Source organism: Macrobrachium rosenbergii, chromosome 44, assembly GCF_040412425.1.
Source record: "Macrobrachium rosenbergii isolate ZJJX-2024 chromosome 44, ASM4041242v1, whole genome shotgun sequence".
Taxonomy (NCBI): Eukaryota; Metazoa; Arthropoda; class Malacostraca; order Decapoda; family Palaemonidae; genus Macrobrachium; species Macrobrachium rosenbergii.
In genome coordinates this window covers 13,793,004-13,818,003 of record NC_089784.1, presented here as the reverse complement: position 1 = coordinate 13,818,003, position 25,000 = coordinate 13,793,004, and positions in this window count along the sequence as shown.

The window sequence follows — 25,000 nt, the reverse complement described above, 5'->3', positions numbered from 1 at the left end:
GATTATACGCTGTAGCGGCTGTACAGAAAACTCGATTTACCGAAGAAACTTCGGCGCATTTTTTTACTTGTTTTCTTCTTCCCATTTTTCTCGAACTTGTAATTTGGCCTTTGAACTTAGCTGTTGTCATAAATTCAACTATAAAAAGCACGGGAGATCTATTGGCGTTGGCCTTAGAAAGGATTACAATTACGTTGCTGGCGCCTCCAGGGGTAAATGTTGCTTGCCCTTGATCGGGTGCCTGGCAGTAGCCAAGGTGTTATATGGCGATAGGGCCTAGCGATCACTTGGGGTCACCCGCCCTTATACTGTTAGACCCAACAATACGTAACACCTGTGATGGGAACACAGTTGCTGCAGTAGTGGGTTACTGGTATCGTTGTTATAATTATTATTATTATTATTGGAGAAACAAATCCACAGTTATGTATGTGTACATATATTTAAATATATGTACATATGCATAACTGCGGATTTGCTATTCCATTTTAAGACTCATACACTGAGTATTTTTTTATTATTATTATTATTATTATTATTATTATTATTATTATTATTATTATTATTATTATGCGTAACAAAATCTAGAATTAAAAATACACGAGAGTACCCCATTACAACATATCTGTTCAAGATAAGGTGAGCCCCTGATAATGAGAGACATCCAATCCCTCTGCCCTGGAAGTAAGCTAGAAAGGAAAATTGAATCACTCCAGCTCATCAGATAAACTTCTTCTTTGCCTCTCCTGATGGCAAGGAGGCTGGAAGTAGTCTGCCTAGGACGCTATAATGAGCCGAAGGTCATTTGCTTGTTACGGATGAAGAGGTTGTTAACTTTGGCACTGAGACGAAACGTTGTGGGCAGACTACAAGTTCCTTGGGATGACAAATGAGACGCGGAGACCTGTACCTGTTAAACGTCTATTCATTGTTGGCCTTATGCCCGCAGCGAGTCTTGTTCTTCAGGGAATCGCAAAGAGGCATCAGTATATTTATGATTTTTTCCTGCTGTAAAACAAAAAAGAAAATGTGGCAGCTTTATTCTTTATTTTACATTGAGCTAAAAGTAACCTGGGTCGATTCGGATCAGATTACAGATCCGGGTCTCTTCAGCTTCGTTATTAGACCAGTCAAAAACCACAGACCATTAGTTTTAAGTAGGAGGAGAACTCTTCTTTTATAGGTTCCGTTAGTAAGAGTTCTGTAAAGGGGGGTTTCATGGGTCGGTGGTCAGGGGAGTGGCGGGAGGGAAGGCCCCAGACAAGGGGTTTAGAACTTGATTTAGGCTATCACATGGGGCCAGGTCAGTTCGGCGCTACACCCTCAGAATTCTGATTAAGAATGGCGGACGAGAGAAGTCGCTGGAAAAGGGTTAGGGTCAAGTTTAGGTGCGGTCGTCTCGGAGAGATTTTAGAGTCGGCGGGGAGCCGTTACAACGAAAGGCCTTTAGAACTTCGATGCATAAATAACATTCGGGTTAAGAGCTATACATAGCTCGCTGCCAGTTGGGCGAGTAGCGTTATACACAATTCGTTGCCAGTCGACGAATACTATCCTATTTGGTAACATCTTAAATTCTGTCTTATGTAAATTACAACGAACTCATGACATTGTAGGAAGGTTACATTTCACTTTATCATAAAATTAAATCCAGCGGATTTTATAATAATTTGTGACTGTAAAAGCAGACATTTTGAGCTGACAAGAATGTAGTATGATAACAAGGCAAACATAAAATAAACTAGACATAAACCTTAGTCACGTGATGAGTTTCACCACTTTGTAACATCTTTCTTATATGTCTTGTATTTATAAGATGTAAAAATCTGCCAGTTTTATTGAAAATTTTTTAATAGTATTACGTTAATATCTAGCATGTGTTGTGCTACTTTCTTTTGCGGTTTTATTTCCGTAACATCTTCAGTCTCCCTTCAGTCTTAGTTTGGCTGTTTATGCCGTTATGTATGTGACCTTGAAAACAGTAACTTCGATTCGTTTTGTATAATTTTAGCCTTGTTTATGTACCGATAAATACATAGACACAGTACATATATATATATATATATATATATATATATATATATATATATATATATATATATATATATATATATATATATATATATATATATATATATTTATGTATATGTGTGTGTACATGTATGTATGTATGTATGTATGCATGTATGTATATATAGTTGCAGAACATGCGGACTCCCGTGGGCAATGACAATTTTTGTTTTTGAACGAGCTTGTTGGCGCGCGCTACGTGCGCTGAAAATTGGTTCTGCTGTCTCCTCTACCCTCCCGATCCCCTACTTACTCCGACCCCACCCGGGGCGGATAAACAGGTTTGCAGGAGGAGGGTGGATGTCTCCCGTTCCCCTACATACCCCGCCCCCCACCCAGGGACGGACAAACTGGTTTGCAGGGCGTGGGTTCCCCTACTGTCACCAGGGGGAGAACAAACAAGATCCACTCGGATATTATTATTATAGATTCTTACTGATATGTGACAGCCTTGAGCCTGGGCAGGAAGACGACTGAATACTTGTTCATCTAAGGGTGGCTGTCATCACTAGCGGATCCAGAAAAATGTCATGGGGGCCCACCAATTTTCATTTTCATATTACACATATATATATACACATATATATATATATATATATATATATATATATATATATATATATATATATATATATATATATATATATATATATGTGTGTGTGTGTGTGTGTATATATACTGTATATGTACTGTATATATTATCTAAATCTTCACTATTATTATTTTGTCATTATTTTTGATGGGGGCGGGGCGGGGGACGTCCCTGGATCCGCTAGTGGCTGTGATACCACATGTGGCACCAAGTCAAAAACATACAAAGGCACAGCACCAATATCAACTTTTACAATGGTGAACAAAGCAGCAGTTTTCAAACTCGTCCTATGCAGTTCTTTTGTAGGTTTCAAGTATATAGTGTTTTTTCAACATAAAGCAGATTAAATTCTCGAAATGTGCTTTCATAAAGTATATGACGGCAATGCTATTTAACTTATGAGAATAATTTATTTTACCCTTTTGTTAATCTGCTTGCGAAAATCATTTAACTACAAGAAAGACAGTCAATCAGTCCCATTAAAATTAGATATTAAAATGTTCGCCACAAATCTCGTGGTCTAAGAATAATTACTTGCCAACGTAAATTGGGATAAAGGAAATTTTAGAGAAATCTATGGGGGAAGAACGCAAAAATGTTAATTGTAAACATCTATTAAATTAATCAAGGCAGTATTTATGAGCGTCCTATAAAAAAATCAGTTACAACTTTATTATTGTGGACTAAATTTGAAGAGATGTTGTAGTTTTTTTCAGGAGGGAGTTTTTAAATATAAATGATTAGGTAAATATAATTAAATAAATATATGGACTCTATTTTTTCCTCAAAATATCTATATTGTAATTAAAAGTTAGCGAGTTCCAACCGTAGAGTTGTCAGCGTTCGACGTTCATTACACTGCTATTATATTGCTATTTGGGTGAAGAAAAGAATAATCAGGAATAGAAACAGATAAGAAATAGTAGTAGAATGGTGTGCTTTGATAGTAAGTCATGTGAGGAAAAAAGGCGCTGGAAAAAGACGCTGTATTTTGCATGTGGGAAATTATTATTGTAAATAAAAATACTGCCTTGTTTTCTGTTGTGACTCTCAAATCTGGTTCCTCGTGTTTTATCTACAATACCATCAGGACAGAAAGAGAGAGAGAGAGAGAAAGCTAGCCGTATTCCCATAACGAACGTAAATCCCGCGAATCCTGATTCTCATGGATGAGCAACAAAATCCTGCCTCTTGATTTTTGGCCTTACCAGTAATTTAATGGAAACAGTCATTATTTATTTGTTTACTAATTTATTTATGATTTGTTTATTTACGAAACTGAACTAGCACAGAATGCATTGAAATGAAGATTTTTTAGTTGAAATGGCATTTAATTGCGGAAATTCCAGTCCACATTTCAAAGTGCTCATTCGTGGAGCTAAGATCAGTCAAGATTAAAACAATTAAAAAATGCGCCGAAGTTTCTTCGGCGCAATCGAGTTTTCTGTACAGCGTATAATGCTGTATGAAACTCTTAGCCACGGCCCATGAATGTCTCATCCGTGGCCCATGAAACTTCCAGCCACGGCCCTGTGGTGGCCTGCGTTGTTGGCAGCTTTAGCGGTGCCAGACTCACATTCATGGCTAACTTTAACCTTAAATATAATAAAAACTACTGAGGCTAGAAGGCTGCAATTTGATATTTTTGATGATTGGAGGGTGGGTGGTCAACATACCAATTTGCAGCCCTCTAGCCTCAGCAGTTTTTAAGATCTGAGGGCATACAGAAAAAGCGCGGACGGACAGACATACAGCCATCTCATTAGTTTTCTTTTACAGAAAACTAAAAATGGCGAATCAGTGTTGCATAGTAATCATGACTTGACATATTGGCTGTAATTTTAAATGCATTCCAGTGCTCTTAATGAATATTTTGAAATTGGTACATTTTAAACATGTAATTATTATAAGCATTAAAGCCCAATAATTAAAATGTTTTTCTTGAAAACTTTAAAAATTCTATTATAACTAAGACTAGGAATTAGGCTAATATGTACTTGAAATATCACTGATATAAATGTCACTTACTTTCCTGAAGGGTATTTATCTAGCGCAGTTAAAATCTATATATATATATATATATATATATATATATATATATATATATATATATATATATATATATATATATATATATATATATATATATATAAGTGGATGTATGTATCTGTGTGTGTATGTATGTCTGTTCCACATACACACCCGAAACGCATTGAGAAATTTCACCCAAACTTGGTATACTGTACATATCACTTACCATCTAGGTAAGGACACTGTTGGGGTAAGACATCATTGGCACCAAAAGGGGAGCCCATGTGGGAAGGGGGTGAAATGTAAAAATTATAGAAAAAGACAGATATTAGTTTCTGATCCATAGTTTTCGAGGTCGCTGAGATGAATGGTGAGACACTCCCAATGCCCTTTAAGTCCAAGTTCAGCCCCTATGGGGAGGTGGGGTTGAGAAGGGGGTGACATGTAAAAATAACCCAAATGACAGATATTAGTGTTTAATCCATAGTTTTCGAGGTCGCTGAGATAAATAGTGACACTCCTGATGCCCTTCAAGTTCAAGTTCAGCCCTGATAGGAAGGTGCGGTGAGAAGGGGTGGGAAGGCGGTGATGTAAAAATAACCAAAACGACAGATATTAGTGTCTAATCCATAGTTTTTGAGGTCACTGAGAAGAACAGTGACACTCCCAATGCCCTTTAAGGCCACATTCAGCCCCAGATAGGGAGAGGGGTGAGAAGGGGTGGGAAGGGGGTGACATGTAAAAATAATCGAGAATGACAGATATTAGTGTCTATAGTTTTCAAGGTCGCTGAGATGATTAGTGACACTCCCGATGCCCTTCAAGTCCAAGTTCAGTCCTGATAGGGAGTGGGGTGGGAATTGGATGGCATGTAAAAATGACTGAAAATGACAGATATTAGTGCCTAATCCTTAGTTTTCGAGGTCACTGAGAAGAACAGTGACACTCCTGACACCATTTAAGTTCAAGTTGAGTCCTGATAACAAGGGGGTGGGAAGGGGTGGGAAGGTGGTGATATGTAAAAATAACCGAAAACTACAGATATTAGTGTCTAATCAATAGTTTTTGAGGCTGCTGAAATGAATAGTGAAACTCCCGATGCCATCCAAGTCCAAGCTCAGCCCCGATAGGAAGGTGGCGGGAGAAGGGGTGAAAAATGAAATGTAAAAAAATGACAGATATTAGAGTATAATCCATAGTTTTCGAGATCAAGTCCAAGAGAAATATAAAATGTCAAAAGTGCTGGGCAATGTAACTGAAGCAACTATCATAACAGGAATGGAGAGAGAAAGAGAGAGAGAGAGAGAGAGAGAGAGAGAGAATTTATCGGTTGTCGTTTAGAGATTTCCCGGGCAGCTCCGGGTTGGTCAGCTAGTTAGAAATAAAAGAGGCCTAAAAGAGGCCTGAAGATTAACAAAATTAATAAATTAATGGGCGTAATAGTCTTTTGTTAACGAGGAAAATAGAAAAATATGACTAAGAGATCGGATGAATTTGGGTTAATGGTCGTTTTTTTCCATGATGAAAATGAAATCATTTACAAGGTTTATGTGGCAATAGTTTACACGTCATTCATTTTAGTACGAGAGGCATTTACTTCTGTTGCAGAATGACGACATTAGCTATGAAGTTTAAATGTTTGAAAACGCACGCAATCTATTTCCCTTCATATTCTGTACTACTTTCCTCGTAAGTCATCTCAGCTATTAATGGCGTTGTAACTAATGCCTCGGTATTAACTTCATTAAAGAAGTTACCTAAGGAGCTTTACTCTTAAGTTCCGTGAACTTTACTCTTTGCTGCTCGTTCCGGGAGTTTCTACTTGAACAGAACAGGAAATGATGCCAGTTCTCGTACGTTTACAAAAACGGATATCAAAGAGGTCAGTGAAAATTCTTTTTCTGATATTTTATGAGCGTCTTTAGCTCTTCTGATTTTTCGATTATAGACACACACACATTATGTATATATATTTGTGTGTATGTGTGTGCGGGCGCGCATTTGTTATTTTAATCCATACGCGTGTTATAAATGCAAAGCGTCAAGAGAAAGAGGGGAGAGGAGAGAGGGAGAGAGTATCTGATTAATTAGAAAAAGCGACACTCTCCAACGGGAGTCTGATACAGTGTGCATTTCATAATACGCTCGAGGGTTTGTCAAGATGACTATACTATGCGCAATATAGAGACATTTTATAGAGCAACATATTCATTAGGAAAATGTAAGCAGCATTTGTATTTTCAGAAATGGAGAATATTTACCTGAACTGGGCACTTTTTTATCATTCAGGCTTCAGACAAGGCAATTGAAGTGAATGAAGAGTTAGGCAAGAAAAGATGAATTTCATTTTCTTTCCAATTCAAGAGGCCATTCTGAAAGGTACCCTAATGCCATTTTCCAGCCCAGACCCGAAGAAGGGAAGTAAGAGGAAGAGAGAATTTGGGATTGATCTTCTTTTCTTTTACAACACATATTCCAAGTAAATAATTGATGGTGATATTTACGAAATATGTCGAACAAGAATTGAAGTTCCGAATGATCCTAAGAACTCATGAATATAAAACAAGAAATAAAACGTAGAAGAAAGTGCTAAGTATGCGATAGAAACATAATAAAAAAAAAAGAATTGGAAAAAAGAGAAAGCATGAGAAGATAATAGCAAGGGAGTAAAACTGTAAAAAAAAAAAAAAAAAGATGATTGGGTAGACCAAGCAGAGGATATCCATAAATAAATAAATGACTATTCCATAAAGTAACACGCACGTCGAGACCTTGACGAATCATGTCGTATGTCGAACATGTCGTCGCGTCATCTTTGCTCAGAACGAAGACAAAGGAAGGAGCTTTTCTCGCAATATACTTCAGACATAAATAAAACCGATTCAGTGATTTCAAGTATGTGATAACGGTACCGGCGATGATGATAAGTGGGCCGGGGTCAGTAAGCAAGTGTTGCGTTCATTGCCTTCGTAATCTTATCTTTGAATGTATGTTGGGAGAAAAGTTTTTTTCTTACTGTTTTTTGTAGTAAATATGGATATATATATATATATATATATATATATATATATATATATATATATATATATATATATATATATATATATATATATATATATAAATATATATACATAAAGAGAGAGAGAGAGAGAGAGAGAGAGAGAGAGAGAGAGATCCAGAGAGGAAGAGAAACAATGGAGTGCTGCAAGGCCTTTCGACTTATAGTCCTTTACTTAGCAGACTGCTAAGTAAAGGACTATAAGTCGAAAGGCCTTGCAGCGCTCCATTGTTTCTCTTTCCTTCGTGGATTTTGTCTTTATTTATATATCCATCAGGTTCCATATTTTCGTATTTAATTTATACATACAATATATATACATACATATATAATATATATATGCATACATACATACACATATATGTATATATATACATATATATGTGTGTGTGTTCTTAAACTCGCATACACTAATAAATGTATCTAATATATGTGTATGTATTTGCGTACTGTGAATTCTATACGTGCATTTGTGTGGTAGTGTACTGTAAGTCCTTGATACTGTTTTTTTTTTTTGTCAATAAATGTGAACCTACGTCATCATGGTTACAAGAAAGCTTAATTTCAAAGTTGTTATAAAATTTCGCCATACAGAAATTATAATTTAACATCGTTCGTCCTTTGATCAGGCAGAAAAATCAAAACGGGATTTTCTTTTCATAAGTTGTGAAATCGCTTAGGCAGAAATATCAAATCTGTTATTTTTTCAATTGAAGGACTGATGTAAGACTTCAATGGGCCATTTCCTGATTAATCTCCAGGGTCTTATGCAAAATCTCTCTCTCTCTCTCTCTCTCTCTCTCTCTCTCTCTCTCTCTCTCTCTCTCTCATTTGTTAATCTTTTCTTCTTTAATCATTTTTCTATCTTATATGTCATTGTCATCTATTAATATTATTCTCTCTCTCTCTCTCTCTCTCTCTCTCTCTTAATATCATTTGTTAATCTTTTTTATCTTATTTGCCATTGTCATCTATTAATATTATTCTCTCTCTCTCTCTCTCTCTCTCTCTCTCTCTCTCTCTCTCTCTCTCTCTCTCTCTCTCTCTTTTCATATCATTTGTTAATCTTTTCTATCTTATTTGACATTGTCATATATTAATATTATCTCTCTCTCTCTCTCTCTCTCTCTCTCTCTCTCTCTCTCTCTCTCTCTCTCTCACACACACACACACACACACATGCCCTCCTTTTATTCCTAGCAAACCTAGCAACAGAGCAGGAAGGAGCCTAAAAAGAACACTAGGTCGTTTCTTGATTTATCACATCGTCAAGTTTAACAACGCAGAACATAGCCCCATCCAAGCCTCCATCCTGCCATTTCACGCCGTAGCTACTGAAGTTTTCTTCCTATTTTTATTTATGTTTCTCCTTTTATTTCCTTTATCAAGGTCTAGTTTTTCTTCTTTTGTTTATTTGCTGAAAACGTTTCTTCGTCTTTACGCTTACCTTGTACATTCATCATCTTCCTATGTTCTTTCGAATGAACTTTACCATTCAATTTTTTTTTTCTTATTGGGTTGGTCTTAGATTTAGTTTAAACTTTAATGTGACTATTCTTCGTGATGATATGGTAATAATTATGGAAAATTTAGCTTTGCCTTTCAAGAAAGTAATCTCACGATCTTATAGGAAACAACTGGTAGTTTGGTGGGACTTGTCCCCCCCCCCCTAGAGAGGAGTTGCATACATGCTTCCTAGCTGCACAGGCACTGAAGCCTTTTAATTTTCATGTGCTCCTTAGCTACATACTTCCTAAAGCTTTCTACTTTTCATATGCTCCTTAGCTGCACATGTGAAGTCTTTTAATTTTTCCTGTGTTCCTTAGCTGCACATGCTGGTAAACCTTTTAATTTTTATGTACTCCATAGCTGCACATGCAATGAAGGTCTTTACTTTTCATGTGCTTTATAGCTGCACATGCCCTGAAGCCTTTTAATTTTCATGTGCTTCATAGCTGTACATACCCTGAAGCCTTTTACTTTTCATCTGCTCCTTAGCTGGACATGGCCTGATTCCTTTTATTTTCGTCTGCTCCTTAGCTGCACACGCCCTGAAGTCTTTTACTTTTCATCTGCTCCCTAACTGCACACGCCATGAAGCCTTTAAATTTTATGTGCTCCTTAGCTGCACATGCCTTGAAGTCTTTTGATTTTCATGTGCTCCTTAACTGAATATTTCCTGAAGCTTTTTACTTTCCATTTTCTCCTTATCTGCACGTGGCCTGGATCCTTTCACTTTTCATGTACTCCTTAGTTGCACATGACCTGAAGCCTTATAATTTTCATGTCTTCCATAGCTGCACAATTCCTGAAGCTTTTTACTTTCCATGTGCTTCATAGCTGCACATGCCCTGAATCCTTTTACTTTTCATCTTCTTAGCTGCACGTATCCTAAAGCCTTTTACTTTTCATGTGCTCCTCAACTGTACATGCCCTGAAGGCTTTTAGTTTTCATGTGCTCCTTAGCTGCATATGTCCTCAATCCTCTTGCTTTTCATGTGCTCCTTAGCTGGACATGCCCTGAAGCTTTTTTAATTTTCATGTTCTTCTTAGCTCCACATGCCCTGTAGCCTTTTAATTTTTTATGTGCTCCTTAGTTGCTCATGCCCTGCAGTCTTTTACTTCATGTGCTCCTTAGCTAGACATTCCCTGAAGCATTTTACTTTTCATGTGCTCCTCGTGTGCACATTTCCTGAAGCCTTTTACTCATCTTCTCCTTAGCTGCACACGCCCTAAAGCCTTTTATTTTTCATCTGCTCTTTAGCTGTACATTTCCTAAAGCCATTTAATTTTCATCTGCTCTTTAACTGCACAGGCCCTGAATCCTTGTACTTTATCTGCTCCTTAGCTGCACATTTCCTGAGGCATTCTACTTTACAAGTGCTCCTTAGCTGCACACGCTCTAAAGCCTTTTACTTTTTATCTGTTTCTTAGCTTCACGTTTCCTGAATCCTTTTACTTTTCATGCGCTCGTTAGCTGCACATTTCCTGAAGCCTTTTACTTTCCGTCTGCTTCTTTGCTGCACATTTCCTGAAGCCTTTTACTTTTCATCTGCTCTTTAGCTGCACACACCTAAAGCCTTTTACTTTTCATCTGCGCTTTAGCTGCACACACCTGAAGCCTTTTACTTTTCCTCTGCTCCTTAGCTGCATATGCCGTGAAGCCTTTTACTTTTCATCTGCTCTTTAACTGCATACTCCCTGGAGCCTTTTACTTTTCATCTGCTCCTTAGCTGCATGTGCCCTGGAGCCTTTTAAGTTTCATCTGCTCTTTAGTTGCTCATGGCCTGAAGCCTTTTGCTTTTCATCTGCTCTTTAGCTGCACACACCTTAAACCCTTTTGCTTTTTATCTGCTCCTTAGCTGCACGCGCCCTGAAGCCTTTGATTTTTCATCTACTCCTTAGCTGCACACGCCCTGAAGCCTTTTACTTTCATCTGCTCTGTAGCTGCATACACACCCTAAAGCCTTTTGCTTTTTATCTGCTCCTTAGCTGCAAACGCCCTGAAACCTTTTATTTTTCATCTACTCCTTAGCTGCACACGCCCCGAAGCCTTTTACTTTTCATCTGCTCTGTAGCTGCACACACCATAAAGCCTTTTACTTTTTATCTGCTCCTTAGCTGGCCTACTTCCTTGACTTTGTAACTTTAGTTTTCAAATCTGGGGAATAAATTTTTCGGGCGAGTTTTATGAGAAGCCAGAAACGTGACCGGCTTGCTGCTCTCCTTTAAACTACTGTAATAACTCCTTAAGCATTGAGTCAGAATATGTCATTCTTGCGTCCTCTTTGATTTTACATAAAAACATTGTAAAACAGATTTGTGTATTAATTTATTTTTCGATCAGTAATGACTTATATTGTTATATAATAGGTAAAATTCGATTTATCATTCTTTAGTATTCTGTTAGAACTACTACTATTATTTTATATGAACTAACTTTAAATTCTGCTGCTGTCAGCAATGTAGCTGTAGTGAATATGACCGGAACTGTTCAGCAATACTCTTACAGTATACTTGAGACTATTCTTAGAAAAATGAATTTCCAATATCCAATAATGTTGGTAAGGAAGTTATTTGAAATAGGATATTTTTCTCTATTCACCTTCAATTTCTATCGAGAATTCCGTTTTAAAGGATATTGACCCATAATTTACCTCGAGTTTCTCAGCGGCGTAAATATTTTTCAAAATATTCTTGCCTCCATGGCAGTATATTATTACTTGGCTGAGCTCCTTAATGCAAGCGCTCAAGTTTAGCAGTGACCGAATATTTTCGGTGAAAAATCTTTGCCCGTTTCGTGGAATTGTCCCATAAACAATCCTCCGCCAGCTTACTACTGAATAAAGTTTAAAAGCAGGCATTAGCACGTGTATCCCGAACACATGCACCCCTTGTCTATTAGTGCATGGCACTTATTGTGCGATGTATTGAGGGCATGATTTATCCACAGAAATCACGCAGGGGTTCGTTCCGGACTTCACAGGTTTGGAACATTTATTTTGGGGAGGTGTGATAAGTATGCTTTTCCCAACACGAAAATTGCATTCGCGTTCAGATTGTTTCTTTGGAAAGTGGGTGTTATTTTCAGAACAAAAATGAAACAAATGGGTGTTATTTTCAGAACAAAAATGAAACAAATGGGTGTTATTTTCAGAACAAAAATGAAACAAATGGGTGTTATTTTCAGAACAAAAATGAAACAAATGGGTGTTATTTTCAGAACAAAAATGAAACAAATGGGTGTTATTTTCAGAACAAAAATGAAACAAATTACAATGAAAAAGAAACAAGGAAGAAAAGAATAGGAACACTCGGGCATAATGGCAATGTCGTCATTATACTTTTGCGCTGTCCTTTTTATGACTTTTTTTCCACTTATTTATCCCTCTCTATATTTATTTACTCACATTTTCATTCATGTTTTCACTTTTTTGTACGTTCGTCGAAATTCCTTTCGATTTACTCTGTATGTTAATCGAAATTCTTTTCGTTTTGCTCTGTATGTTAATCGAAATTCTTTTCGATTTGCTCTGTAAGTTAATCGAAATTCCTTTCGATTTGCTATGTAAGTTAATCGACATTCCTTTCGATTTGCTCTGTAAGTTAATCGACATTCCTTTCGATTTGCTCTGTAAGTTAATCGACATTCCTTTCGATTTGCTCTAAGTTAATCGAAATTCCTTCCGATTTGCTCTGTAAATTAATCGACATTCCTTTCGATTTGCTATGTAAGTTAATCGACATTCCTTTCGATTTGCTCTAGTTTAATCGAAATTCCTTTCGATTTGCTCTGTAAGTTAATCGACATTCCTTTCGATTTGCTATGTAAGTTAATCGACATTCCTTTCAATTTGCTCTGTAAGTTAATCGAAATTCCTTTCGATTTGCTCTGTATTTTAATCGAAATTCCTTTCGATTTGCTCTGTATGTTAATCGAAATTCCTTTCGATTTGCTCTGTAAGTTAATCGAAATTCCTTTCGATTTACTTTGTAAGTTAATCGACATTCCTTTCGATTTGCTCTGTAAGTTAATCGAAATTCCTTTCGATTTGCTCTGTATTTTAATCGAAATTCCTTTCGATTTGCTCTATATATTAATCGAAATTCTTTCGATTTGCTCTGTAAGTTAATGGAAATTCCTTTCGATTTGCTCTATATATTAATCGAAATTCTTTCGATTTGCTCTGTAAGTTAATGGAAATTCCTTTCGATTTGCTCTGTAAGTTAATGGAAATTCCTTTCGATTTGCTCTGTAAGTTAATGGAAATTCCTTTCAATTTGCTCTATAAGTTAATCGAAATTCCTTTCGATTTGCTCTGTAAGTTAATCGAAATTCCTTTCGATTTGCTATGTACGTTCATCGGAATTCCTTTCGATTTGCACTGTACGTTCACCGGAATTTCTTTCGATTTGCTCTGTGCGTTATTCGAAATTCCTTTCGAGTTGCTCTAAATGATCAGTTGAATAATTATTGAGCTACCAGCCATTTGCATAAGTAAGGATGAGATGTTTTCATTCCTGACAGGTGTAAACAATCGTGCAGTTTCTAGAATACAAGGGACAAACATTCCAGTATATGACATCTTAACCTTTTCCTTCATAGCAAATACCTCTGTTGAATCATTCTACCAGGTTTAATTGGATCCGATGATGCAAAGGACGGATTAGTAACATTGAAAAAAGACAAAATCTGAAACTTGCTCCTAGGAACGAGGGGTCGTTAAACCATTTCTGTAAGTATTCAATGAGGAACAGATTAGGAAGATTAATAATTATTGCATTTTCCAAACATCTTTAGTTGTTAAGCTTTATCTTTTTTAAATGCTGGGCATTTCCTTTCAAGCAGAATTTTAATTTTCATCGTAATTACTCTTTATGTAGAGAATAGGTGAAGACGTCTCTGATTTATTGTTTATTGATTAACAACTTTAGTTCTAGGCAGAATACGTTTATCCAAGAGAGGTATGGGAGTAAAACTTGTAAAGAAAACAAAAGAAAGCTAGTTTAGACGAGAGTGAAAGTCAAGAATTTCAGTATTTTTAGGATTCTAAAGGTCGCCACTTATTTGGTTATATTAATGATTTAATCCATTTTGTCGTTTTTGTTAAGTCAACATATTACCTTAACGAACCGCAAAGGAATACTGAAAAAAAAAAAAAAAACATTGAGAAATTGAGTATTTTAATTGAGGGTTCAGATTTTACGTAATCACTGACTTTAGATCCTCATCTCTTCATTTGTATGTTAATTTACAATTTATGCCCTTCTGACGTAATGTGCATCACTATCCACGTTACACCAACAATTACTGCCGTTCTGGTCACAGGCAGGACCTTTATATTCCACTTTGGGTCAGTTTTGACGTCTTTTTCCTTTGTGTATATCCGTACTCATCTTTTGATAAGCTCTCTGGTAAATCTCTTAGTAATTACTGAGCATCCAGGATTACCCTTCAGCCATTTTCACCGTTTCCTCACCTTCTGGACCTCATGCTCCATTTTTTTTTTTTTTTTTACATTTTAAAAAATTTTATCGGCTGCAGTTGTCCAGTTCAATTACCTAATCTCCCATACCATATACAAGGGTAAGGTGTACTTTTGAATAACTCACACGAGCTGTATTTCATGGTGCAATCCTAAATGCATATTTACACAGTAAGTAATTGAAATTGAAATGATATTCTGAAATAAGAATTGAACTTTTTTTTCTGTACTACAACTTATTAGAAATTACCATGTTTTCTCTTAACTGGTAAAGACCTGTGTCAACTATAACTCGCTTTCAGACGGAAACGAAGGATGGATATATATATATATATATATATATATATATATATATATATATATATATATATATATATATATATATATATATATATATATATATATATATATATATATATATATATATATATATATATATATATAATAAAAGGAGCCTTTTTCCATACATATCTAACATCTTCCCTAAAATTTAAATATTTTACAGATTTCTTTTGAGATTACAGGATCAAGTTTATACATGCCTTATCTGACATTCGTATTATGGCCATACCTTTTGCTAATAAGTGTAGACTCAATGATATTCCTTTCTTTTTCATTGTTAGAATATGGTGTCTTTTTACCCCTGCCCAGTTGATTGCATGATTGTTCTCGCTAATATGTACAAAAATTCCAGTGTTCCCCTGCGAATATCTTACACATTTTTTACGCTGTTCTATTCTCTTTTACAGTGTTGTTCCAGTTTGACCAATATAAAAGTTATCGCAAGACTTACATGGAATTTTATATACACATATTTTAGAGTCAGAATATGTGCCTTTGGAGAATGAGAATTTGTGCCTTTCCTGGGTGATTTAGATTAAAGAACAAGGGTAAGCTTATACAGGGTATAGGAATCAGAAGGATAAAGCAGTTAGTGTTAATTTATATTCGGGAAGAACGAAAGTAGTTGCCTTTTATTGTTTTTTTTTGGAGAAAATGTAATGGATTGCTAGGATGAAAGAGGAACTGAGTCACAGAATAGGTAAAGCAAAATAGGTAGCTAGTTTTGAGCTAAAGATCTGGCAAAGACTTGTAATGTCTGAGGCAGCATAGGATGAGAGCGTATGAAGGGACTATTAAGCCAAGCCACCCTTATGGAAATTAATTGCGGATACTGAATGCAAATGAAAGAAAAGAGATTGAGTTTGTGGGAATGGACTGTATGCATAATGTATGTATTGTAAAAAGAACCGAAATAGGAGGTGTGTGGAAGTGATAAAAAGGTTGGTGTAAGTGAAAGATTGGATCTGAGTGCTCTGAGGTTTAGTCACTTGAAAATAATGGAAGACGGTACGTTTGTTGACAAGAGTGCATGATTTGGGAGTGTTAGAAAGCGGACAAGATTCAGGCCTCGAAAGCTGTGGATTGATGGCATGAAGTTGTTGACGGAATGGAAGGGCCCCTAACATCCAAGCAAGATATAGGTAGCTGGCGTAGTTTGTGTAATGGGGTTTGGCACGCCGTCGATGACCCTCTTTGTAGGTGCATAAAACAACTAAGTTGTAGAAGTTCACGGCACTGTTTTTTCATCCGCAATTTAGCATAATGCATGAATGATTCAGTGAATGTTGTGCTTTTTCTCTGTGTGTATGCTTGCAATGCCATCTTCCCATGCATTCTGATGTACATTACGGAAAAATGCCAGTTTTGCACTGTCAAGATAGATTTCTCTTAGGTTTGGTTGTTTGTTGGAGCATTTCCAATTGCAGTACAGTTTTTTAAAAGTTTAGCAGGTAAGTAGTTTAACCACATACCTGTTATGGAATGGTCGATGTTGATTAAGAAATTCGGACGGAGATAAGGGGGGCAACTCTAGCATACATTTGTGAAAACTTTCAAAGGCTGACCCATCTTATGATTCCATAAGAACGTCCCTCTCCCTTTTTATCTTTCCCCCTCCTCCTCCTCCTCCTCCTCCTCCTCCTCCTCCTCCTCCTCCTCCTCCTCTTTCTCCACTCGGCTCCCATTCAAGATGGCCCTCCACCCTCCTCCGCCGAGGGTCCTTCAGGTCATGAATGTGGAAGTCAAGAGGTTGGAGTCAACCCTCCTTAAAAATCTCTCCAAAAATGAAGTGATGATGTTGACCTAAACGACTCCTCCAGATGTTCTCGTCCTGAATGGGCCGTTCTTGACGGATTTCCCTCTTGGCATATCAATTACATTACGCGGATGAGTAATGCAAGTGTAATGATTCTTCATTCGCGTGCTTTTTCTGTGGTGGCTGCTTTTTGGGGGGAGTTGGGGAGGGGGGGATTTGCTATAATTCGTGTTTGGAAATTTTACGGAAAGAGGAACTTTAGGCAATGTTTGTTTAGCTTTTGTTTTGAAATGAATAGTTAGTAAAATACGAAAATTGTAGCTTTTGCTGGTCTGTCTCTAAATCACGATCAATGCGAAAAAACTGCCGTGAATTATCATTGAAAAATACACAAGGAAAACAGTAAACATTGCCAAACTATCTCCCTCCCAATACATAATAGAAATACACCGAATTTTATTGTACTCTCCTCTTTTCTTGGTTCGCGATTATCGAGAAATGCAACTTTCCTTTCCATTATTTTTCGTTTTCTGCCCAGAATCGACCACACTTGTCAACTTCTCCCATGATCTGTATCTGATCTCATGAATATATAACTGATACAGTCGATAACCAGTAGTTCTGAGAACTTTTTATTCGGGTGAAATGTGGTTTCATAAGAAAGATGGTAATTCTTCCTTATCCTGTTTAATTGAAATGACCAACCAGTTGCGTACTTAGTAGGGCTGTGTATTCATTGGTGACGATAATGACCATATGTATGTTCGGTAAGATATTCTTAATTAGGTTGTCCGAGCGGCTTGCAAGTGAATGCAATGCACGGTAATTAAGAGCTTTCATCTCTCAGTACATGAATAGATTATAAATATATATGTGTGTGTGTGAATATATATATATATATATATATATATATATATATATATATATATATATAATTTATTTATTTATTTATATCACCCAACTAACAACTTTCTTCCTATACATTAACAGTTAAAACCGCGACGGTGCATCAATGAATTGCTTGGGATTTAAAAAAAAAAGAATAAGATTTCTTCAGTGTACACACGTGACACCGGGAGAACGACCCGAAACAGTGGCAGCAGACGGAATTTTACCTTATTACCCAGGCACGAAGGGGCCTGTCTGGGCCGTAGTCGTAAACACGTAGGTTTAACGACGCAATGAATACTGCCATTTAGCACGCATTCGGATAAGCGAAGCGAATGCCGGGCCGAAATCATCTGGATAAAGTGAAGATTGTGCGTGGTTGGGACCCATCCCTCGAGCTCATTTTTTATTCATCTCCTCAGAAAGTTGTCGGAGTGTTTTTTTTTTTTATTTCATTCTTCCATCGTGTTTCATCGAATATTTGCATTGTGATGTTGAAGCACCTGAGATGGTGATGTTTTTTTTTCCTCGACGATTGAACTTGATTGGGTACTGGGTACGTATTTCTTTTTTTTCTTTTTTTTTAGTTTTTTTCTTTGAACTCGGAAGTTTCCGGATTGCGTCATTTTTCGAATTTTTTGATGAGAGAATTATGTAGGACATTTTTTGTACCGACGTGCGCGCACACACAGATATATATATATTATATATATATATATATATATATATATATATATATATATATATATATATATATATATATATATATATATATACTATATATATGTATATATATATACATACATACATACATACATTACATACATACATATATATACGCATATATATATGTATATATATACATATATGTATGTATATATATATATATATATATATATATATATATATATATATATATATATATATATATATATATATATATATATATATATATATATATATATATTTAATCTCTTTGTAAACATTCTCTCTCTCTCTCTCTCTCTCTCTCTCTCTCTCTCTCTCTCTCTCTCTCTCCACCCCTCCCTTTGTGCCTGGCCTCTGAAGCTCCTTTCATCCAGGCTCTGGTAAACACCTCGAGACGCACTTGTTCCGTCAACTTTAAATTTAATTTAAAGACTTGCTTTTGCCTCTGCCAAGAAGTGCGTGTTGAACTCTGCGGCAGCACTTGGCAGTTTTCTTCTTCCTCTGCTGTGCTGAGGGCGTGTCGCTCCCCATCTGAGTTCGTGGGTAATTGCTAAGATAAACAACGAACATTATGGTTTTGATGTATTTGCTGAATTACAAACTTGCTTACTTAATTTGATAAAATTTACCCAGATAAACAAAAAGCCTTTTAGTTTAGATTTTATTTTATCAAAATGTAAACGTTTAACTTATTGATAAAATTTACCAAGACAAGTAACGAACATTATGGTTTAAATGTATTTACTAAAATGTTAGCTGGTTTATGTCATAGGTAAAATTTACCAAGATAAACACCAAACATTATGGTTTAATTTTTTTTTTCAAAATATATACGTGTTTAATTTAATGATAAATTTTCCAAGACAAACAACGGACATTATGTTTTAAACTTATTTACTAAAATGTAAACTTGTTTACTTAATTGATGAAATTTACTAAGATAAACAACAGACAGTATGGTTTAATTTTTTTATGAAAATGTAAACGTATTTGATTTATTGATAAAATACACAACGAACATTATGGTTTAAATGTATTTACTAAATCGTAAACTTTTTACGTAATTGATAAAATTTACCAAGATAAACAAAAAACATTTTAGTTTAAATTTTATTTTATTGATATATTTTACAAGATTAACAACGAACATTATGGTTTAAATGTATTTACTAAAATGTCAGCTGAGTTATGTAATTGATAAAATTTACCAAGATAAACAACAACATCATGGTTTAATTTTTTTATTAAAGTGTAAACGTGTTTAATTCGTTGATAAAATATACAACGAACATTATAGTTTAAATGTATTTCCTAAAATGTAAATTGTTTACTTAATTGATAAATTTACCAAGATAAACAACAGACACTATAGTTTAAGTTTTGTTTTATTAAAATGTAAACATTTAATTTGTTGATAAAATTTACCAAGATAAACAACGAACATTATGGTTTAAATGTATTTACTAAAATGTCTACTGGTTAACGTGATTAGTAAAATTCACCAAGATAACCAATGAACATTGTGGTTTAAATGTATTAACTAAAATGTCAACCTATTTAATTCACTGATAAGTTTTACCGAGATAAACAGTGAACATCATGGTTTAAAAGTAACTATTAAAATATTAAGGTTCCTAATTCGTTGGTAGACTATCTTGTAGGCCGAGAAAAACACGTACGCGTTATATGTTCTTTACATGATGGTAATAATGTTTCATTTCATTGCTAGATTCTATTTCTATAACCAGATGAACACATGGCATTAATAAATTTACATCATCGCAAACACGTTTACTCATTGATAAAACATTAGTTTATGTTAGGATAAAAACGTAATTAGATGTATATTTTCTCAAATAACTCAGTCCTTTCAGTTGTGGAATATATATTCTGTTTCAGGATAAACACTTGTTTTAGGTATAATTTTACATCACGGTACTAAACTGCCATTATACAGACGTATGTGCATACGTCTGTATAACGGTAGCTTATTTTTTAATAGTATTCATTCGTGGTTTGCATATATTTATGACATCGTGGTAAACGCGGTTGCTTTGTTGATGAAATATATATTTTTAAAAATCGGAATAGACATATGGTTTAAATGCATTTTCTGAAACATGGTAAACTGGATTGCTTTATCGACGGAATAAATTTATGTATCTGAGTCAACTTATTCTCTAGGTCAGACTGAAAAAAATTTTTCCACGTAAAGGTGAAGTTTAATAAATCCTGCTTGGAACTTTTAGTATTTTTGTATCACACATATTTGCTGCATTGGTAGAATGTCCTTTATAAACCAAATAAATGCAAGACGACTTTTAGATTGCAATACAATATTGTGTATAAAGAAGCACTTGATGTTTTGGTTGAAATATATTTTCACAACATAGTATACAAAATAGTCTATGGTAAACATGTTTTATTTTACCTTTACATGTCAACTTCTGAAAATTTTTTCTGTAAGGATAAAATGTCATTATCATTACTGAAATTCATACTTTCACGTCATAATAATCATCTCTTAATGAAAGAAATACATCATTTAGCTTCTCAGTAAATTTCCAGAACCCATTCTTAAACAATTTTTGTTACACGGTAAATGTTCTTGCGCTGAGATTGAGATCTTTCGTTGGAAACTTTAATTTGAAGACTTAGGTTCCTGATTTTATAGTTAAAACTTATTTCCCTATAACTGCAATATGTTATGCATAGGGTTAAACGTGGTTATTTCTAAATGTAATACAATTTTGCGTTAACGCTTGCATATGTGTTTCGGGAAAGTTGGAAAACATTTCTAGACAGCCCATAAAAAAATTGTAATCTAAGGAAAACAAGTAAAAAATGCGCCGAAGTTTCTTCGGAGCAATCGAGTTTTCTGTCCAGCGTATAAATGCTGTATGAGCCGTGGCCTATGAAACTTTCAGCCACTGCCCGTTTCCAGGCGCACGATCATGGCTAACTTTAACCTTAAATAAAAAAAAAAAAAAATACGAAGGCTAGAGGGTTGCAATTTGGTATGTTTGATGATTGGAGGGTGGATGATCAGCATACCAATTTGCAGCCCTCTAGCCTCAGTAGTTTTCAGGATCTGAGGGCGGAGAGGAAAAGTGCGGATAGAGAAAACTCGGACCGACAGGCAAAGCCATCTTTTACGGAAAACTAAAATTCATGCTTTATGATTTTTATGCACTTTTGGCTTCAGTAAAAAAAATATTCTTCCTTTATGATAAGAGTATCTTCTGAACGTGTTTCACTCATGAAGAAAACCTTTTTTACTTTAATATTTAGATACATATCGACATTTCGACGCATCCACCCGTCCCGTCCGGTATTTTATAAACATATTCGCATTTTAAGCCAATATTGCATGACGCAGGAACACCGGGCAGTTACAGTAATTGATTTGTAATCTGTTTCGCCGAACCTTCCGTCTGTTTTTGTTTAGGAATTTGTATTTATTCACCCGTGGATTTCAGTCTGTTTATTCAGATTTTTGTTTGTTACAAGTGAAAGGGTTTTACACTTCTTTACGTCATTTGTAATGACCGCTTAAGGTCTGATTTACAAAAATGTATATGAAATACCTCGCATTTTGAAGTCTTTGATTGGTGATTGAAAAAATCTTCCATCTCGCTGTCCAACCCCTCTAACTATTACATCTCAGTGCAACTCCAAGTTTCACCTTTAGATCCTTCTACTCCATCTCATTCACCTTTTTATCCAGCCACTCCTACTCCCTCTTCTCTCAGGAACTGAATGGTTGAAAGTGCCCCATTGATTGGTATTAAAGCTTAAATTTCACAGTCCATTCATTCATTCATTCACGCATATGGAATTATGTTTTATGATCATCATATTTTACTCTTTATTTCCACTATTTAGCTAAACATAAATCTTTGATCTGAATTACCATCAGTGAATGCATATAAACCATTTTTATTACCAGTCAGTTGCCATCAACGAAAGTAGGGCATAAAAACCGTTGCCAACAACGACCGTTGATGATACAAGTGAATTCAGAATATGCATTCACATATTTCACTGGCTATTTCGCCATTAAACAAATATACCACTTTTTCCACGAGTCATCAATGGCCAACAGTGAAAGTAGTGAACACGGCAATACGCAAACAACCGCCAATGTTGATATTATACCGTCTTATCATCATATTCTGATACATATATCCCTCCCATTTAGCAAATAAACCACTTTGCCAGAAACATTAATGACCGTGAGCGGAAGTGATGCATAAACAAAGTTGCCAACCGCCGCCATATTTGATATTACCGTCTTATCATCATATTCTGATACATATATCCCTCCCATTTAGCAAATAAACCACTTTGCCAGAAACATTAATGACCACGAGCGAAAGTGATGCATAAACAAAGTTGCCAACAGCCGCCATTGCCCGCGGAGTATGATTTGGCACGAAATAACCGTCGGTCTGGCCGGCGCTGGCATTTGTTGAAGTCATTACACGTCAGTTACCTGTGGCGCGCGGGGGCAGGAAATTGAAATCTCTGAAAGTGTAACATGAAATATGCATACGGCGAATGGCTCGCCTGCAGAGTTTTTTCGTGATCCGTCCTGAAATATAGTCTTACTTGATTATGAACTGCAACGATTTTTCACTACTTTTTTTTTTTTTTTAGTTTTTATTTGAATCAGAATTGCTAATGGAGCTTCGTTATGATAAGATTCGCAGGAAAAGGGCGTACTTTTATTGGTGTAATTTTGACGTTTGAATTTTACTTTCCCAAAAGAGCAATATTTAACTTACGAGTTGCAATGTTTGCCAGTTAGCATATCGTGCATTGATGGGAATAATTAATGAGCATTTTTATTTTTCCTTACTATTTTTTTCATAGCTCATGGAAATATCGTTTGACTTTCCTGTTTTCCATGAAACTGTATAGTAGGTATTAGTTACCATATATATTATATATATATATATATATATATATATATATATATATATATATATATATATATATATATATATATATATATTATATATATATATATATGTAGTATGTATACATATATATATTATATATACATATATATATACTTATACTGTATATGTATACGCGCATATATATGTACGTATGTGTCCATGCATGTATGTATTTTTAATACCCACAGTGATCTCTTAAATGATTATTTCTTCACAATTTCTGGAAACGCTTTTCATTACAAATCCTTGAGATATATATATATATATATATATATATATATATATATATATATATATATATATATATATATATATATATATAACCATGGTTTGTAATAATAACCTAGTAACAATCTCTTAACTACTCCTTTACTGACATTTTTGATACGCCTGTCACTACAAAGCTTGAGATTCAAATGAAGAAATTCTCATTCCCATGGCAGGATTCGAACCTGAAGCAGCTATATCGGAAGGAGTTAACCAACTGGAATTTAAGATTTGCAATGATAAGCGTATCCAGAAAGTGTGAAGAAATTATCATTTGTGAGATCATTATGGATATTAAAAATACATACCTACATATATAGACACATACATACATACATATATATATGTTATATATGTATATATGTATGTATAATATATATATTTATATATATATGTATGTGTATGTATGTATGTATGTATGTATGTATATATGTATATATATATATATATATATATATATATATATATATATATATATATATATATATATATATTCTTGTTAACTATTTGATAAAGATAATAATACACTTATTGTCACATATCTTCATTCATGCTGTAACTAAATACACGGTGTTACAACAGTACAAAGGAAAGACAAAGAGCCAGAGTGCCTAAGTCACTGATTAAAGGTCAACCTGAGATCTCATGAAAGTACAACTTCTCCTGTTTCTTAATTCACAGTTGCAAAAGTTTACATTTAGTGACAAGTGCGAACTTTAAACCTCAACCAAAAAAAATCGCAGTGCTCTTCATGAAGTCTTGATGCCGTGAGGTATTTTACGGATATAATTTTGTATTAATGATTTTGTAATAAAGAGTTCGTATGATTTTGTATTAATGAGTGTGCAACGAAGATTCTTTTGTATACGTTTGAGTTTAGAATCCAGTGCTTTTCACTTTTGTGACGACTGTAATGTACAAAAAAAGCCTGCAAATTAAAAAAAATAGTGATGGAATAAACTCTGTGCTTACAAAAGCATTAAAATGATTAACCTTTGTCAGATAAACATCATAAAGGCGATTACGTTTTTCCCCGTAAATGTTATGAGAGTGAATCTTTTTTGCTATAAACGCAATAAATTGAGACGAAGCGTTGTCCCATAAAACATACGATGAACGTAAAGGAAAATGTCTTCCCAACAAAGTACCATAAAAGTAAAGACCGTTACGAAGAAAAGCGTTAATCGATGATCCCTTTGCATGCAAGATGATGATGATGATGATAATGATGATAATCGGGTCTTTGCATCGTCCCGTCTGCCCTCTCCGCATTCTTTGGAAATTTGTGTGCGAACATTTTTCGAACGAAATCGATCCCTCGTGATGTGTGAAGTACGC